We start from the raw sequence: 19,986 nt of genomic DNA on the forward strand, positions 1-19,986 counted from the left end.
CTGCTGACTGGACAAAGCCATCAGATCACAAGGCTGCCTAGGCTCATCCAAACTTTCCTTACCAAGCACCTTGCCACTCCCCACAGATCCCCTCCCCTGCCTGTGTCTCCCCCCACTCAGCTGGGGTCTCAGCTCCCCCTGTGCTCAGCGCTGCCCTTGCTGTGCCAGTGGGGGTAGGCAGCGAGCTCGCTGCTTTCCTCACTGCATCAGAGCCAGCCTGAGCCCCCTGAGCCCCCCTCTCCGGAGTGCAAGGGCGCAGGGAGCATCTCTCTGTCCCACCCAGCCCCAGGGGTCTGCTTACAGGCAGGCAGGTAGCCTGAGCCTAGCGGCTCCTCCCTGCTGCCAGCCAGGTCATCTGCATTTTCACTGACCGTTTCCGTCTCCACCGATTGGTTCCCTGGATTCAAATTCAAACCCTTGGCCGTTACAGGAGCAGGGCCTGGATCCTGTCCCAAAGAGACACAGTTGCCCCACAACAGGGTCTCGCAGCTGGTGTCCTGGAGCACCCCAAAGACCAGCCAGCCCCACCCCTCCTGGGTCTGCACAGGGATCTGGGCCATAGGCAGGGCGAGGGGCTTCGTCCCTGGGACCCTCACCCAGCTCACACAGCCCCTCAACCTCTGAGGCTGCACCACCCAGGGCCTGACAACAGTTCTCTCTGTCCCAGGATCTCGCCACCCCAGGAATGTCTCCCCATTGACCATCACCTTCCGCTCCCACTGGGGGTCCGAGGGGCCTGGCCCCAGGAAACTCCACACAGACATATAGGTTGGGGTCAGGAGTGGGAGCCTGTCCACCTCCCCACCCATCTGGCCGACAGAGTCTATGGCCTTGGGACCCAGCAAGGGAGCTAGACACCGGGGCTTTTCCGCAGGGTCCCCCTGGTTCAAATCTCCAGCCTGCTCAAAGGCAGTGAGGTGGGCATCCACATCCCCCCCCTCCTTAACCAGGGGCAGCAATTTAGTCTCGAGGTTCCCTGCGGAACTGGCCCCCCGGGGTCTATCCCCACTCACCCCGGGGAGGTTCCCTAGGCCTCTCTGCTCCCCCACCGCCAGTTCATGCTGCTGCTGCTTCTGCAGCTCTTTCTCGGGCTCTCGCTGTCTCTCACAGTCCTCTTGCTCTCTCGGACTCAGCTCCAATCCCGTCCATCTCCGATCCCCGGATGGGGAACCTGATCGTGAAGACCCTCGTCTGGTCGGGGACAGGAGTCTTGGCGATGCCTGGCTACTACTCCAGCTGCTCCCAGATCCTGCTATAGCCCCATTTGGGGTCAGGAATTTGTCCCTTAGAGCGGTCATCCTCCTCCAGCTGCACGATTAACTGTGCTTTGGTGAACTTTCCAATGCTCAACCCTCTCTTTTTGCACAGGGTTACAATGTCCTTCTTAAGAAGACGGTGACAGACCATCACTCCACTCTTCCCAAGTTGTTGTGGACTCACAGGCCTGTGTGCTCGCAGCTCCCCACGGTTTCCAGGGAGAACCCCTAGTGTGCCAGCCCTTCTCGAGGTCACCACCTCTTTGCCAGGGTCGAGCTGCAGACTCCTCCGCCCCTGGGACCGCTCGCTGCAGTCCCCCGGGTGACCCTGTTACTGCAAAAGTCCTTTTCTCTGGTCACACAATCCTAGGGGTTAACCGCCCCCTGAAACCGTCTCTCTCTGAATCTTCAGCACGCCTAGTCCCCATCAATCCCCCTTTGTTTTACTGCTCCCCAGTCACTTACTGCAGGAAGCGCCATCCACGGGGTGCAGTAGATCCCACCGCTGCCACCAGTTGTCACGGAGTGCCCGGGCGATGCTCTGGAACTGCTCCCCATGAAGCCAGTCAGGACTCTGGGGCAGTCGCCTTCCGGTGAGCAGCCTGTCCGCAGGGCAAACAGCTCACACGGCTTCCACCTTCCTGGGTCTGACCTCGGAGCATTCAGCATCCTCTGCCCCTCCATGTGCTTCCCACAGCGAGACCGCTCAGGCGGGGCTCCTGGGGAAGCCAGAGGGTCCTGCACCCCAACTTCGCAGTCAGACGGGACTCTCAGCCAGCCAGTAAAACAGAGGTTTATTAGACGACAGGAACATGGTCTAAAACAGAGCTTGCAGGTGCAGAGAACAGGACCCCTCAGCTGGGTCCATTTTGGAGGGCAGTGAGCCAGACAACCACGTCTGCACTTCACTCCATGTCCCAGCCAGCCCCAAACTGAAACTCCCTCCAGCCCCCCCTCCTCTGGGCTTTGTTCCTTTCCCAGGCCAGGAGGTCACCTGATTCCTTTGTTCTCCAACCCTTTAGCTCTCACCTTGCAGGGGGGAAGGGTCCAGGCCATCAGTTGCCAGGAAACAGGGTGTCGGCCATTCTCTGTGTCCAGACCCCTGCACACACCTGCCCTCTAGGGCTCTGCAGTGATCATACACCCTTACCCCACCACCTAGATACTTAAGAACTGCATAAGGGAAATTGAGGCACCCCCACAATATTCGGAGGAACCATTAAGAACAGTCCCACTTCGTCACACCCTCGTACTGCTGGAGCCATGCCCAGAAACATACAAGTGTAGCAGCTGGGAGGCCAGAGGAGAGCTAGCTGTGGTCAGAGCAGATAGGAGCGCTGGGGGCGCAGCGGGGCTCGCAGGCTGCGGGAGTGCAGCGGGGATCCGGGCTGCAGGTGGCGGGGGCATAGTGGGGCTCCTGGGTTGGCCTCGCCAGCTCCTACAGGATTTAAGCTCCCATTTTTAAAGTACAAATTAAGGCCCCAAACTCGCAAACCTACTCAGCGCCTGCATCTCCAGCCGAAGCTTATGGCAGCGGCGGGTGCTTGGCCCCTCTGGAGCACCCACCAAACACGGCACTCAGTCAGCAGCCACTTTCGAGAACGGTCAGTCCCCGGGGCTGTGAAGATCTTGCTGTGCGGGACTGAGCCTGCACCCAGGCCATACACGACAGCAGCTCTCCACTGGGCAATGCCAAGGGTTTCCCTAGTTCTGCTCACCGGGGCAGTCTGTGCAAAGGGATTCCAGCCACAGCAGCTGCGTGGCATGGCAGGGGAGGGCTCAGTGCACGCCCCATGGTTTGGATGACAGGGCTAAGAGGGCCCCCAGCTGCTGCTACGGCCCAGTGCAAGGGGAGGAGAGGCACAAAGTCAAGAGGAGGAGAAAGGAGGAGAGTAGAGGATGGCGCAGAGCGTCGCTCTGAGTCCCGCAGCTCCCACCCAGCAGCGGCTGCAATGGGGGCTCTGCACATCCGTTCAGTTGGGGCAGCAGGTACCGACAAGGCCCCGGGCGCCCAGAACAGGCCCCTCATCCCCTGTGCAGCCTGCATCCCGTTCCCTGCTGCTGCGTCTGCAAGCTGTGGGGCATGTCCTGGGGAAGGAGCTGGAGAGCTGCAGGGCACAGGGATCAGCAGGGGCGGGGGTCTTTGCTTCCAGGAGGAGAAAGCTCTAGAGCTGGGGCCATGCATCCCCTCCCCCATCCCACCCGGGAGATACAGAGGGACACGTGCTGCTTTCAGCCACACAAGCGTCCAGCCAAAGAAGCCTCCTCAGAGGAGTTGCCCCAGATTTACGGCAGTGTAACCTACAGGAGAATTTGGCCCAGAGTCCAGTTTTACAGGGACCTTCCCATAATGCTCAGCACCTCCCCGGACACACAGGTCGCGACTGCCTGGCCATTCCCCTGTGGCACACGATCCTACCCAGTTGGCCAGTAGCCCTGTATACTAGTCCACGCCCACATCACTGTGGGAGAAGCTACCCTGAGTCACTGCCCCAACTCCACTCCGGGCTCGCTCAAATCCTCCGTGAGGAGCTCCTGTCTCCCCCAACCTCTCCCCCCGGCCCACTCCAGCCCAGCCAAAGAAGCCACCAGCGACACTGGGAATTGTCACAACACATTAAATCCCATCTCGTCAGCCCCAGACGCTGGGATTGTTCCGCCCACCTGCCGCGTCTGCAGAGGGAAGAGTCTGCTCAGCAGCAACTCACACGAGTACGCTGCCGGCCTGCCTGCCTCCACCAGCCTGCAGGGCCCAGCTCCCACCCTTGCCCCTCACTCTGCTCTGCTCTCCAAGGGTGCAGGAGCAGGGGACATGGCTGATGTCGGACAGCCACAGAGTGTCCCTTTCCCCAGACTCTTAGTGCATATCTGAGGGTGCAGGGGGACTCGGGCCAAAAAGGGGGACTGGAGTCTGCCTGACCACACTCTGCTCCATTTCCTCACCCTAAAAATCAGCAGTGCTAGTACTATCCCCAGGGGAAGGCAGCAAAGGGGTGTCTCGTTAGAACATTCAGGAAGATCTTGGACGGGACCGAGGGAGTGGGTCTGGGTTCAGGATCAGCTAAGGGGTTATTCAATGTCCAGTGTGCACATTCCAAAAACAGGCACCCTTTGGGTTTCACTGCACATCCAGGCGGGGCTGCGCGGGATCGAGGCCCTGGGGCAAAGCCAAAAGCAGATTAACGTGGAGCAGAGAGGCTAGTGTTGCTCAGCATGATCAATTTCAAGCCAGGCCCCACCCAGCCAGTATTTGTGTACAGGGGCTGGAGATCTTGGGTCCAAATCCTGCTGATGACCCATGTGGAGACGATGCTAAAGACTTGCAATTACCTACCACTCCATTCCTCTGACCTCCCTTCCCACGGCCCAGACACCCACTTGGGCCCCCATTTCCCTCCCAAGGGATGGAAGTTCCGCAGGACCCAGCCAAGGGCAGGTACGTAATTTTTTCAAAATAATCTTTGTGAGAAAGGGAGGTAAAGAGCTATAATCATTCCGCATTTATTTGAGCTTCTGAGGAGAGGCGGGGAAAGCCAGTAATCCTAAACAGGAGTGCCTGTGCGTGACAAGAAAGGAAGAGGGGATACAGAGAGAAACTGAGATGGTAACAATGCAGGAGGAAAAATAATCACACCTTCTTCTTTTCTGACCAAAGCCCAGTAAGCTGCAATAGGAGGCCACGTCTACACTACAATGTTCGGTCAACTCACGTTGCACCAGTGTGCAGCCACTGAGTGTCTATTGCTTGGGTGCATGAAGGCTTGGCTGCTTGCATCAATGCTGTGGGTACTCACAAGCAGTTGTGTCCATGTAAAAAGCTGAGTACCATGGGTAGGTTTTCCAGCGTGCCCCATGCCGCTGGCTGGCACTAGCCTCGTGGGACACTTCCACAGGGCTTTGTGAGACGCCAGCAATTCGCCCAGAGATTTGCTAGGAACTGGGGGTCAAGTATGCACAATGCCACTTCTTCCATCCCATGATGCAGGGCATTGTGAGACAGCTGCTGGAAGACTGTTAGGGCGGACACCAGTACTGCAGCATCTACTCTTGCACCGTGTCGACGGAAGGAGGCTGACCATGCCCCAGTGTCATTCGGACAGGCGGTGTTATTGCCTCACTGTAACAGGGGGCTTATGTCAGCAGGAAACCAGTTTAGGTGGAAACACATGCACCACGAGCTGAGACAAGTCGATTTAGGTCGACCTACCTTCGTAGTGCAGATCGGGCCTGAGGCAGGATATCAGAAGTCAAGATCCCTACCCTACCTGTTGCTTCTAGCCCAAGTGGGGCTGGGAAGCTGCTTATAACCGGGGAGCTATGTTGTATCCCTGTCTCGGGACACCTCCTCTTACCAGAGGTTTGGGGCCTTTATTAATGTAAATCCAGAGTCACTCCACTAAAGCCAATGGAGTTTCGGCTCCAGGATGGCACACCCCAGTGTAAATGACATCGGAGTCTGGCCCGTGGGTGGGATCTGAAGGGAGTTGCCTCCGGGAGGTGGATTGGAGGGGAGGGGAAAGGGCAGGAGGAAATAGGCGGGGCGGGGGCAGGATCTTCGGGGCCTAGCCTCTGCTCTCAGGGAAAAGGAAGGACCTGGAGGAGGGCCTGGTTGACAACAGAACAGGGTTGTTCAGTCTGACAATTCCTGCTCCTCTCTGCAGGTGGAGGGGCCAGCCATCGGGAGCGTTTCCCCCTCACTCAGCTCTGCACCTCCTCCCTGCTCTGAACTCCCTTCCAAGGAGACTTCACCACGGGTGCAGCTGCAGAGCCAGACGCAGCCCAGCCCCACCCCTGGGACTCGGCTCTCACACAGCACCTCATCGGGTCACGCCTGGGTCGAAAGCTGCTCTAACCCCCGGCACTGCTCCAAAGAAGACAGGGAGCGTGGCTCCAAGAGCGGACAAACCCTGGGACAAGCCACGAGCAGAGAGTTCTGAGAGAACAGCATTTCCTCTGCTCATTACCATGCAGGGGCAAGCTTGCCTTCCCTCTGCTGGCTGCTGTGTTGTCTAGGGACTCCCAGTGCTCACATACGGCCGTGTTACCTTTCCTTTAGCATCAGCGTCAAGCCAGCAGGCCCTGATCTCGCAGCCCTAGTCAAAGCTGTCTCCTCCGGGGACTTTGCCTGCATCAGGATTCCGGGATCAGAGGACAAGGCCAGCTCTGGCTGCCGACGCTGTGCAGAGAAAGGGCTGGCTTTCTCCCCCAGCCTTGCCCGGCACTCCCTCGCCAGCCATAGATCACGCGCTGTCACTCGCCATCTAAAGAGCCACTTGCTGGCTGCAGTTACGCAGCTGCTGAGACGCACACGTGTCTCCTAAAGAGCAGACAGCACCCCGGGGCGGCACGAGTGGGACGGCAGCTCTGGGACCTAGGCAGCACTGGGAACAGCCAAGTGAGGCTGGCCGGCAGCTTCCCACGTGTTGGAAGGAAGGATGAAGAGGCACCAGCCAAACATACCCAGACTAGGTCCATGTCTTTGGAGGAGATGAGGCACTGACACAGCCCACCCCTCGCGGAATTGAAAATGGGAATCTCAAGGGGACTCTCTCTGCCACGGCTGGCACCAGCAGGGATCTTCTTGGGAGGGCTGCACTAGAGATGGAACAAATGGGTGCCGTTGGGACCTTGATCATATTTGGGCTTGGATTAGAGGCCAAACCAGGGCTAGGGTTAGGTTAGGCTTCAATGGCAGGGGGCTCTCCTGGGCTGTCACTCCCCCTTCCAGCTTTGGAACAATCCTGGATCCCAAAGGGTGGCTGAACCCCCTGAAACGAGGAGAGGTGGCCAAGATTTGAGGACCCGCCTGCAGGCTCAGCTCCAGCTTGTCCTGTAGGATGAGGAGGGGAAACGAGGAGACACGTGGAAAAATAAGTCGAATCCAAAAGCATGAAAGAAATGCACAGACGCCAAACATCTGCCGTGCTCCCCAAGCTGCATGCTCCACTCTTGACCACGTAGCCACGGCTTCTCTGCGCAGCTTGCTCGGCCTTAACAGACTGCAAGCTTTTCCAGACAGGGACCAGTCCCCTCTGCAATGGCACAGCCCAGACCCTTGTTTCCAGGCTGCATGTGGGAGTGGAGAGCTCTGGTGCCCTTCCCCAGGTTACACCATCCTGATTCTCCAGTGGGTTTCACACCAGGAATGTCCGAGTGCAGAGAGAAGCTCAGGAGGAATCAGAGTTGGGGGCCTCGTAGCGAAGCACCCATCCCCTTTTCTACAGCGGGCAGGGGAATCCCTGAAAACTAAACGGTCCTGCCACTGCCGCTTGGCACCAAGACACGAGGGATCACAGCTGCTGCCTGTAAAAACAGACACAAGCCGTCGCAAAGCAAACGCTAATTCAATCTGCGGAGGAGGAAAATGCTTTTGTTCCCCTGGCACAGCGACCTCATTTGCAGGCCCGGATCTGCCCGAGAGCACGCCCTGCCCCACACCAGATGACCCCTGGGTGAAAAAAGTCTGGTTTTCAAGCAGCTGCTAATCTGCTGAGCTGTTCTGCCACAACTCGCTCTTCCATCCCTCCCTCCCACAGCCCGCCCGGCACAGTCCTCCTCTGCGGCTGCCGCTCACTGCACTCCCACGCAAAGGCACACTGCGCAGGCCATGCCCTGGCTTTCAGATCGCCACTCCCGCCGCTGATGCCCATTCTGGGCAGTAATTGGGAACCGGAAAAGGCAGCGTGGAAAGGGACATGTCCAGCAAGGGGACACAGGCAGAGGGGCCGACACAGAGCGTAGCGTTATTTGCTGCTGCTGAGTGGGGTCTCTTTGCACTTGTGATCTGAGCAACGTGATGGCCATTCTAGTCAGCCCCTGCCACTTGAACTGACTTTATCCAGACCCCCAGCTGGAGAGCATGCACAGTGTCAATTTCTGCTAACCCTCCGCTCCCAGATCCACCCTGCGGGACAGCATCATGGCAGAACCCCCTCACAAGTGCCAAGTCGGTGCAAGTCACTAGTAGAGGGGTCTAGCGCCCACTTGGACCCAGCGAAGCAGCCCGGGCAGAGTGCCACACAGTGGAGAGTCGAGCCGTGTGCCTAACACACTGGTCTGAACAGCGGCTGCTTCCCCGCGCATTGCACCAGCTCCCCGGGAAATCACTGGGTGGAGATCTCGCTTTGCTTCTGCTGAGCGGGGACTGTGCGTCTAACGTGCAGCCAACCTCACCCACCCCAATCTCACCCAGACATGTGCTCATCTGCGGTGCCTTCCTCCTTCTGCCAGCTAAGGGCCACTTGAGGATGGCGAGAGAGGGAGAAAGACGCAGGTTCAGCAGCACAGCTGAGCTCGGAGCGACGGTGCAGAAAACGATCTGCCCCAGGGAGCGGGTGGGGCGGGGACGAGTCCCTAATCAAGCAAATAAAAAGCCTTTGTGGTTCCTCAGCATCCAGCCCTATGGACCAGAGCCAGCCATGATTCAGTTCCATTCATCCTCCTGGGATGCCTGCCAAGGCTGCCAACATCAGGGAGCTCAGCCTGCCCCCTAGGAGGGGCTAGGACAGGCGCATGGTCCCGAAAGGATCAAGAGCCTGAGCTGGTGTAAAAGGACCCAGCGCTCCTGAAGATGGTGGAGTCAATCATGCAAACGGGCACCGGCTGAGGATCTGGGCCTGCACCTCACGCACCAGCACAACAAGCTCAGGGGACGTGTGTGGCCTGGGTTTGTGCTAGGCACTGCACAGGAGGGTGCCGGTTCATGACTGGGGATCCTAGGCACCACAGTAATGCTCATGTCAATTTGAAGGGGGGGCGGGAGAGAAGTCATGGTTACTGCTTGGACTTGATCTCCAGTTTTGCCGACAAATGGGCACCACAACAGGAGAAGCCAAGCCCGCACCATTGCGCTGCGCCTCATTCTCCCCTGCCTCGCCCCCAGGGCCCATCACCTGCACCTGAGCAGAGTGTGCCACGTCAAATGCTACCGGGGGGTCTCACGCCCCCGCAGCATGGGCGTATGTGATGGCACAAGGGGCAAGGCCAGGTAGAACCAGGCCCACAGGACCCTTGGGACCCGAATCCACTCGGATTGTAAAACCCAAACCTTACCGTTCTACCTGGGAGCAAGTCAACCTGGCATCTTGTTACCATTTACCAGGCTGACTAATGGTTTAATTAGTCATTTAAGGGGCTGCGGAGCAGGGAAGCACCAAGCCCTGGGTCATTTTTCCTATAGCTCTTGAAATCATATCCAACTTCCAGCATACAAGAAGAGGTTGGGCCAAACTGGAATCAGAAGAGTTTTAACAGTCACTGGAATGGGCAGAATCTGACCCTACAGCTCATGCCCCCAAACATCTGCAAGCACTTTCATTAATTCTCACCCAGGCCCAGCAAAACCTCCATGACAAAGGATGATTTCCATTTGGCAAACTCTGGGACACAAAGCAAGCCATCACCAAGTCAGGGAGAGGCAGTGACAGACAAGGAAGCTAATTATACCTGACCTGACTAATTAATGCCAACTTTCAGATTAAAAAAACCCTTGCTAATGTTCCATTTCAATTACTCAGTTGTTCCTTTTACAGGAAAAAGGGAACCGTGTGTACCAGCGAGACAAAAAGAAACGGAGACAGAGAAAAAGGCTAGAAATGGGAGGGAAAGACAATTTCTGTGAAATTCAAGCTCCCGATTGACAAAAAATAATTAAACTTCACATTCCCGGCTCCCCCTGGGCAAAGCTTCCAGAGCCCAGCTAACCATTCTGCGGCTGAATTTGTATTCCTGAAACTTCACAGAGTTGCTACAGGAGTCAGCTTTCGGCCTCTTCGTCATCTAAATAAAGTCTCTATGGGGGGGCTTTGTGCCTTCTCACACAGCTTGCAAAATCAGTTGATCAGGTTCCAGCTCAGAGGAGCAGCCCCATTGCCATGCGGAACAGCCAGCAAAACCCTGCGTTGATGAGGTCCAGGGTCATCTCTGGTCTCCACTTCCCCACGCCAACACGACCATGGCTTGGTTAATTCATTAAGCCTCACAATGCCCTGTGAAGTAGGGTGGTGTCACCCCTATTTCATCCATGGGGGAAACGCGACACACAGAGGGGAAGGCCACATTTTGTGAGCGTCCCTAACAGGAGACACCAAGCATCGGATTTTTGGAAATGCGGAGACCCCCCTGGCATTGTGGGGCTCGGCATGGGTGCTAGCTGGGACATCCCCTTTTGTCGTTAATGGGGATACTCGCAAGCTTAAAGTCAGGCATGTGCTTAAGTAACTTGCTGAATCAGGGCCCAGGCCTCCTGTCTTGAAGCCCTGTGCTGGTGCCACCCATCCATCCTTCCCCCTGACGTTGCAAGCCAGGCAGATTCGCTCCTTGTACCATACATAGGTGCTAACTTTTGGTTTTGCTAGTGGGTGCCCCACACCAGCTCCGCCCCCTCCCCCCGAGTGCCTCCTGCCCACTGCTCACTCCTTTCTGCCCCCTCCTGCCTTCATGGCAGTGAGGGGGGGAGGAGCAGAGAGGAGCGAGTGGCAGGGCAGCCCCACTCAGCGGCTGATGGGGGCGCAGGGCCAGCCGCTGACCAGCTGATTGGCAGCCAGCCCCTGGGCCACCAGAGCAGCAGCCCCAGCCATTTTTTTTCCCCATGGGTGCTTCAGCCCCTGAGCACCCCTGGAGTCGGCGCCTCTGGTACTGAATCACGCAGATCAGTGACACGGCATTTATCAATGGTCTTTCTGGCTCTTTGCCTTTCCCTTTCCGTTCGCTCCAGATACTTTGGAAAGATGCACACAGGCCCCCCAGACACTTTACAGATCAGAACGACATCAAGACACCCCAGCAGCACGCTGGTGTCGGAACTGCCGTGCGAGGATGCGAACACGGGTTTGCTGGGAGAGAAGTCAGAGGAAATTAATTCCCCTGGATTTTTCTTCTTCTTTTTCTTTTAAAGGGGCCATCCTCTGCCATCTGAAGACCCCGGGAGGGGAGGGGGGCAAGACTTCACAATGGGCCATATGCAAGAGGGAAAGCTGACTAAACTCCCAGCCCTTCTGCAAAGAATGAAGCATACTCACACTCCTAATTAAGGCCTTCTCTTTCAAACCAATGACCATCTCTGTCTCACCTTTGCCCTCACTTTCATTTCCAGCATGCCTGGCACGCTGCATGGAAAGTTTTCATCCTGGTTAAAATCAGCACAGTTAGAGACAGACGAGGCCAGTTAGATCTAAGGTCTTGTCTCCACCAGGTAGAAAGGCCGGCTAGAGCATTTGTAGTTTGCAACACCTGTGATACACATGCAACTGCCATCCCAGTTGTCTTACAAGTGGTGATTGGACCTATTTGAAATTACACACAAAAATCCTACACTGAAAGAACAATAGGGTTGCCAAGTCAAAGCCTCAGAAGTTAGGAAATGCCAGAATTAAGGTTGCTTGTGTAACCTTAATTCATCCCCCTTGTGTGTACGCTTTGATACAGTCTTTAATGCCATGATCACGTACTATTTTTTCTACGGGTTCTCTCCCTCAGTCAGGGTATTGGATGGATGGTGCTCACGGAATGAGCAGCAATTCAATATTTTGTTTTTCCACTGTGCGGTCCCAGGCCTTATTTCCTGCACGCTATTCAAACGCTGCTCTGGAGACAGAATTGTTAGTGTCTTCCCAGACTTTCCTTGGAGCTCATCACTGTAACATCTGAATGCTTTGCAAACATGAATGGATTCATTTTCACAGCGCCCCTCTGAGGTGAGGGGTGGTATTATCCTCATTTTACTGCTGGGGAACCAAGACCCACACCGATTAAGGTCAAAAGTATCCACTAATTTTGGGGTGGCTAAATTGGGACACTTTGAACCTGATTTTTTCAGAGTACTTAGCGTGACATTTTGGGGGTATGTCTGTGCCAATGAACCTCAACCAAGCATGGCCTATGGCAGCCCAGAGCTGCGATTACAGGGAAAGTCCTCTCGCCCCGGGCTGGAACATGCCCAGTGCAGATGGAATCTTCAGGGCAAATCTAAGGAATCTGTACTGAGCATGTGAGAACTGGGATTTTTCCCCTCCCCACAGATTTTATAACAGCCAAATGTGGGTGGATTTTCACAGGGACAGCAAAAGACACATGCATGACACAAAGCACCCGCCTACCAAGTGTCGAGTCGCTGCTCCAAAGCGTGACGGTGTGAGAGCTCTCCAGAGAAAGAGTCACCAGCGTTTTTTTAAAAAAGATGCATTTTTCCCCCTCATTCTCAAGAACAGCTGAACCATTTGGATAGAAATTAAAAACGAAACAATAAATAATGATCCGCCTGAGGCAGACACTCGGCATGGAAAATTTCAGCCCAAATTATTAAAATCTCGCAGTTATAAAAAAATGAAAACAGGGTCTTATCATGGGAAGCATCAGACAACCTTAACAGGCAGTGCTATCAGCCCCACCTAGAATATCCTGCTCCAGCAGATCATTCACTGGACTACGAGTCAGGAGATTTGGCTTCTGTTCCCAGCTCAGGCACTGATCTGCTGCGTGACCCTTGGGCAAGTCATTTCACCTCTCCTTGCCTGTCTTGTCTATTTCTGTGTCTGTACAGCTCCTAGCACTGGGGGGCCCTGATCTCCATTGGAGCCTCTGGGCACTACCACAACACAAAGAATAAAATAAAGGGCAGACTAGAATCCCACCCCCAGAGAGCATTTTACACCTTAAATGACACTTGATCTTTGGAAATCAGACGGAGGTTGGTGAAGAAAATTAATCATGTGTCTCTCTGGGTTATTGCACCTAATTATTGGGGGTGCTGAAACATAGCACCTTGGTTTTAATCATACAAAACCCCTTCTGCCGTGTTTGCCACTGGAGTTATTTATGTATCGTTTAATGCTAAAGCCCCACTGTGACTCAGGCTTGTGGCACATGGCGTACGTCTACCCTGCGAGCCTCCCAGCTTGGGGAGACAGCCGTGCGTTAGGGGGGCTTGGGCTAGTGCATGGACAACAGCTGCGTGGACCCTGTGGCATTGGCGGAGGCTCTGACTAGCCGCACAAGTTCCGATCTGGGGGTTATGCTGGGGCAGAGCTATTTTTAGCATGCTGACACAAGCCCCACTAGCCCAAGGCTGTCTACCCAGGCTGAGAGGCTTGCTCCCGGCGATAGCATCGACAGCCTTACAGGCTTCCACCCGGCAGCACCAAGCAAACGGAGCCGCCGAGGTGCTTCAGAAGTAACAAGCTTGGTTAAAAAGTTGCTGGGATGTGTGTCTGAGCCAGAACCCCTCACTGGGGCTGAGCAAAATGCTCAGCCATGTGTGCGGGGGACCCGCAAGAACAAGCTTGTTAAGGGTGGGTGGATTTCAGTGCTCCGGTTTCTACCCCTCATATTCCTGCGTTTAGAGCTGCACCTTGGTACACCATTAAAGGAACATCTGCTACATGAAAGCTGTGCATGATTATAGCGAGGTGTGTCACTCCAGGAAGGAATCTCACACACCAAGACCCTCATTTGATCCCCAGTTCCCCACAGCTCCCCCTCCACCCCACCCTTGACAAGGCGGTGTGCTGTTGTCAGCCCCTCTGGTCCATTTATTATTCCAATCCATGCTCGCCGGCTCCCCAGTTTACGTCACCGTGGGCAGCAATGCCGTTCTTTGCTCAGCTGCCTCCTCGGGCATGCTTCTAAGCTCTGACCTAGCTCCCTGGCACCTGCTTCGCACAGGGCTGGCAAGGGAGTACTGACAAGGGGGAAGGTGGCTGGGCATTGGCCTATGTCTGGAGCTCCCCTGCAATAACATGCTCTTTAGTGCATGGTGATGCTGACAAGTGTGTACTGATTAACCCCCAAGTTCCCCTTTTGAGAGTCTCCCCATAACCTGACAGTAGGGAGAGCAGCCTCCCTTCCCCCCCGCCACCAATATACCAACCACTTGCCTACCAACACAGAGGGTAAAGAGGAAAATCTATGGGCCTGATCCTTGGGCGTAGACCATTGCTTTCCACTGTATCACCAGAATAATCAGCCCCTACACCTAGCTCAACCCACCAGGAAGAATCACCCCAGTGTCAGGGACTGAGATGCAAACTAGGGGCCCTTTCACCACTCGACCACTCTACTCCAGGCAAATGGAGGCATAGCAGGAGAACATGGGTGTTCCTGGAGAAGGGGGGGGGGCATGGCCACGATACCGCTCCACCAAACCTGTGTTTTCACCCTGTTGTTTTCCTTTTCACGCTGTAACACAGTGCTGGAGTAACAGCGACAGTGTCGCTGACACTCCTGGTTTCATGGCGAGGTTTGCTGTAGTCGGGGCTTTTCTTAAAGCGCCAGCTCCTGGATTCATGTGCGACTCTCAGCTTTCTTTTACATTTCATGGATGCAGACAAAAAGCTGGGAAAACGTGACTGCTAAAAAGCTCAGAAACCAAAGGGCAAGAAGAGAGTGACCCTAAAATTTGTAACTGGCTGAAAAATCATGATTTTTAAAATCACACGATTTGGGGGGCCCCACTCCTGCTATTTGAATGCAAAGGAGAACATTGAGCCCATTTTGAGCATTGAGCCCACCTCCTGATCAGCTCTCTGTACCAGTGGGAGGAAGCCCAGGATTTAGCTCACCAAAGTCTTCAGTAAACTCGTGCCACTGGGGGCCAGCCTACACGGGGGCTATTTGTACCGGCATAGCCACACCGCGGTGCAAATCCCTACCGTAGGCCTTGTCTACGCTATGGGCCTGACCGCAGCGGTACTGCAAAGCAGCATGGTGCAGGCCCTTCCTACCTCAATGTGAGAGGGTTTTCTGCTGCCGTAGGTAATCCACATCCCAGAGCAGCAGCAGCTAGGTCAACGGAAGACTTCTTTTGTAAGCATAGCCACATCTGCACCAAGGCTGGGGTCAGTTTAACTATGGCACACAGGGGTGTAGACTCACGGCACAGGTGTAATTCAAGGCTTGCAATCGAACCACTTAGCCTGGCACGACACATTTACACACCCATGTAGCTACACTGGTACAACCACCCCCAGTACAGGCCTGCCCTTCGACTTCAGCCGTTGCCTCAGTGGAGCAGCAACCCAGCCTCACACACATCAAGGGTTTCTTCTTTCCGTTTGAGACAGCTAGCCTCTACCAGTTCCACGTGCCCCCTTTGCTTCCCAGGCGTGGAAGGCATGAGAAAACAGTAACTTGTGGAGGGAGGTGCGTACGAGCCACACACATCAGCCATCCCTCATTCCAGACACAATTTAACCTCCATTCCACATGGACTAGAAGGTCTCACTTTTATCGCTATAATTTACTGATACCAGAAATGCCAGACTCAGACATTGAGATTAGAGGGAACGTTACCTGTGCTAGAAAATTGATCCCAATGGCACTTTAACAGCACTCAGCTCTTCCATGGTATTTTCCACCCCTAGATCCCAAAGTGCTTTGCAAAAGGGTGTACATGTTGTCATAGCCATTTTACGGATGACAAAATGGAGGCACAAAGAGGGGGCAGTGAGTTTTTTGAGTCTCATAAGGCAAATCTGTCTGTGGTAGTTATCTGCCCCCCCCCCCACTGTAGCATCTGAGCACCCCACAGTCTTCAATGTAGTTATCCTCACTGTACTCCTGAGAAGTAGAGAAATGCTACTACCCGCTTTTTACAGAGGGGATACTGAGGCACCAAGTGGCTGAGCTGCTTGCCCAAGGTCACACAGGAAGTCTGTGGCAGAACAGGAATTGAATGCAGTTCTCCCAAGTCCAAGACTAGAGCCCTAATCCCTGGCCCATCCTTCCTCTCAACTGCCCCAATAATTCTCTTGTGTCCCTGTGTAACCCACTATTCAGTGCGTGTCTGTGGTACCACCTTCTACTGGCTGGTCCACAGAGGATAAGAGTTTCCTACATCTACAGGTGGTGGAGTTATCCCTTGAAGTCAAGTGAAGAAGACTCATGCTTTTAGTGCTGAATGCATTCCTGGATTCATTCCCCAGTGACCCCTTATCATGACAAATCACTACAGCTGGTTTGGGGATCACTGGGACAAAGCCTGCTCTCACTGAAATCAATGGGAATGCTCCCTTTGGACCCAGGAGGGTTCACAGCAGCCCTTTGGGCCCAGGAGGGTTCACATCATTTAGGTCCTGGCAGCCTGCAGGGCAGGATCTAAATAGGCACACGTATCCCCTGCCGGGCTGCCCTCCCCCTTAGAAATGTATTCAGCCAGCTGCTACTCTCGCATGGAAACCTGACACTTCCAGAATTAGATTAATTAGCACTAATTTCTCATTTTCCCAGGATCAGTGAGAAATCTGGAAGCAGAGGCGTAAAGCCCAGAGACTGGAGCGTCTCCGCCACCACAACTCTGGCCAAGCGCGGGAGGGAAGCAGCATCATGACTCACCGAAAACTTCCCCAGGGAGGGGGCGGGGTGCAGGGGGAAGAGGGTGGTTTGGTGCTTAAACAGCACAGCTGCAGCTGCCCTGCCAGGACAAGGGCTTAGAGTTCCAGCCAACTGTGCCAGCCATGCAGAAACTCACATCAAGAGCTCCCACAGCTCAACGGCCACATCCCTTCAGACCGTTCGCACGGGGCCAACGGAGGGGATAGACCGGTAGAATGAGCAAACACGCGTTAGTGGGGCCTTAATCTCATTTAGAGCCCAGGATCCTTCCAATGCAAACAGGGGCCATTGCAGAGAGGTATTCCCCAGCCTTGGCCTGGCTAGCAGCCGAGAGAGGGAGACGTGCGGCCGGGTGGGGCGGGTCCTGGGCTGCAGCACTGTGGAGGGTGCTCCATAGGGTGCGGGAGCTGCCGGCAAGGAGGGCTGGGCAGGCAGATGGAGAAACAGGATTATGCTCCCCCTCCTATACCCCCCGCCCCTGATTTACACCCAGTAACTGTTGCTGATAAGTTTGTGTCGATTCCCATTAGCATTGCGTCACATGCTTTCCCCCCTCCATCCTGTTAGGGGTGCTGTGTGGAAGGGGAAATCATCCCGCAGGGAGCCCAGATTCTGCAAGAACTGTGTTGACCACAGGCCAGACTGTGGTGGAAAAATGCCCCTACCCGGATGGGATGGGCCTCGGCCGATCTGAGGTCAGCCCGGATCTCCCTGTCAGGCCAGTTCTGCAGGGGACAGATAACCTCCCAGCCTCCCTTTCTCCCCTACCACACACACACACTGGATTCGAGGGAAGTCTCCTAAGTCCAGCCTCATGGAGTTTTCCCCTAGCCCCTATGCAGTGCAATGACCCAGCCCAAGGGAAATAAACAGAATATACCACATGGTCCCCGAGGGGCTCTGCCCATAGGATGCATCCCACACACACCCTCACAGAGCCCTTCATAGGCTGAGATGCTGCTTCCCCTTCTTATTTAAGGCCAGAGGGGATGGCCTCGTGGCTAAGGCAGAGGAGTGAGAGTCCAGGCAGATCTGTGTTCTCTTCCTGACTCTGCCACAGGTTCTCTCACAAGGCCTTGGACAAGTCATTTAAGTGAATGTGCTGCAACTTCCGCCATCTGTCAAGCCTGACATACTTGTGGCTCTTTAAATTCTATCTGTTCAGGGCCAGCTCCCAGCTGGTGTTGGCCCAAGGCAGCAAGGAAACCAGCTGGCTGTGCAAAGTTCAGACATGGACAACCTGAGCTCCTCCAATTCCTACTGGAGCCAATGTGAGCCATGGATGTCAGGTCCCTCGGGAAGTCAGGCCCTCGGTTTGCCTCAGCAGACTCACTGGAGCCAGCCCGCAGCTGGGACAGAGGAGTGGAATGGACAGAGGCAGCACTGGTGGGCATGGGCCTGACCCAGAGCACATTGAAGTTGATGGGATATATGGGGCCAAACTCATCCTGCTGGAACTCTATTGACTTCACTGGAGTTGTCGGGGTGAATTTGTGCCAAAGATTTTAGGTCAGTAGGGATGTCTTAACCCAGCAAGTTATGAACCACAGGAGACAAAACAAAGAGGCTTTTCCAATGGAAAGGTCATCCCGGGTTTACTATCAGTGCTATTCCAAGCCTAGTTCTCAGGTACCGGGATCTAAACTAGGTCCAACTCTTCGCTGCGCCAGTTACATGGCGAACTGCTCTGTGAACTCAAGAGTAACTACACAGTGACTTTCACAGAGGAATTCACTCTGTGTAGTAGCATCAGATTTACAAGACGGTAGCTTCTTATCTACAGATTAAGCAGTTCCATCGGGAATAAAACGTTTACCTGCTGATGTATCGTGCTCCTGAACAGTGTTTTATTGCTGTGTATGATGCTGCAGAATTTTTATCGCACTCTGTGCCCGGGTGTATAGACACTAGTGACCAAAAAGAAAGAGCAACACCAAAGACCACAGCCTCTCTCCAAGAAACACGCATGACCCATTAGAGCTGAGATGTGGACTGGTAATTAGGGGTCGGGGGTGGCTGATCTCAGAACTTTGAATTCGACTGTGTAAAAATGATGGATGTCAACCCGCATTGCAGACGCCAAAGACACCTCAGTGGAGGGAGTAGAACTCCCAGAAATATCTATTTAAACGCATGCATGGATCCCCATACAAGTCTGAAACTAGCTAGAGTACAAGCCACTGCAAAAAAGCCCAGTGGGTCCGGAGACCCAAGCATCTCTCTCTTCCACAGGCCCAGTACCAGGGCGTTCTGAGCCTGCAGCAGTTGGCAGCAAGCACCAGAAAGAGCAGCGTTCTGTCTGTTTTAAGCAATTGCACAAGCTCTACAGAAAAATGGATTTGGCTTTCGAAACAAGCTTCGGCCTGGGTTGTCCAGATTCTCAGACTCCAGTTGAAATGGAGTCCACTGTTTTAGTGAGCCCCTTTCATGCTCTTGTGGGCCTGTCTCCGCCTTTCCATTTCAACTCACCCAGAAAAATTGGCTTGGAGATTAAACTCTGGCATGAGTTGTTAGTGGGAGAAAGACTGGGGGAGGGGGAGGGAGGAGGAGGAGGAGGAGAAGAAGAAAGTCTCAAGAAAAACTGTTTGGGTTGGTTTTGATTTACGAGCAGGAGGGAGGCTTGCGCTTCACTTCACTTCACGCCTTTTAACCCTTCCCACAGGCTAGGGTTCAATGGCAAGTCTGCAGCTCCCTCTTCCCAGGGAGGTTGTTTGACTTGTTTAAATAAAGAGAACAAAAAGCCCTTCCTTTGACTCAGGGAGGTGGGGGCTGCACGTGTGGCTGTCCCCTGAGTAAGGGGGAGAATCAGGATTTGTCCAACTCTCTCCATAGATTCTAACCCAGCACTCCAAAGCAGGTCACTCACAACGCCAGGTTACGACAGACGAGGACCAGCCAGCACATTGCAGCTCTCTCTCAGAGCAGCCAACACTTCACATTTCGAGATCACATCCTCTTTTACCAGAGGCTGTGCAAACCTTTCACTAACACCTATTACATTTCGCAGCCCCCTGGGGAGGTTGTGAGGATTACACCCGACCTTACACATTAATAAATGAACGCACGAGGGACTTGCTCCTGCTCTCCCTGAATTCAGCCAAAGCTTCCGTTGACTTTAGTGAGAGCAAGATGAGGCCCAGCAGCCTATGGCTCAAATTATCAAGTAGCCCCAGATCCCACCTGCCTCAGTTTTAGGGTACCCAATTCAGGACCTCGGGCCTGATTTTCAAAAGCAATGGCATCCATCGCTCCAGTGAAGGGAGGCACAAATTGGGTACTCCACCAAAAATCGGAAGCCATTTTTGATATATTGACCTATGTGATCGGCTCAAGGTCACACAAGTTGGTGGCAGACCCTAAACAGCAGCCAGGGATCCTGACTCCCCTCCAAAGCCCAAGCACA

At 54.5% G+C, this 19,986-nt stretch overlaps 1 protein-coding gene across 4 annotated transcripts in view; it reads right to left on the minus strand.

The window, feature by feature from the left end:
- Positions 1-19,986, minus strand: part of DISP3 (dispatched RND transporter family member 3) — a 63,955-nt gene that overhangs the window by 32,591 nt on the left and 11,378 nt on the right. The window contains exon 1 of one of the 4 annotated variants that reach the window (XM_074975317.1): positions 8,445-8,533. The exons of the other annotated variants lie outside the window; for them this stretch is intronic. The gene's annotated coding sequence lies outside the window, so the exon portion shown is untranslated. Of the gene's footprint in view, positions 1-8,444; positions 8,534-19,986 lie in introns of those variants that run through there. 4 annotated transcript variants of the gene reach the window in all.

This window comes from Natator depressus, chromosome 18, assembly GCF_965152275.1.
Source record: "Natator depressus isolate rNatDep1 chromosome 18, rNatDep2.hap1, whole genome shotgun sequence".
In the NCBI taxonomy this organism is placed as follows: domain Eukaryota; kingdom Metazoa; phylum Chordata; order Testudines; family Cheloniidae; genus Natator; species Natator depressus.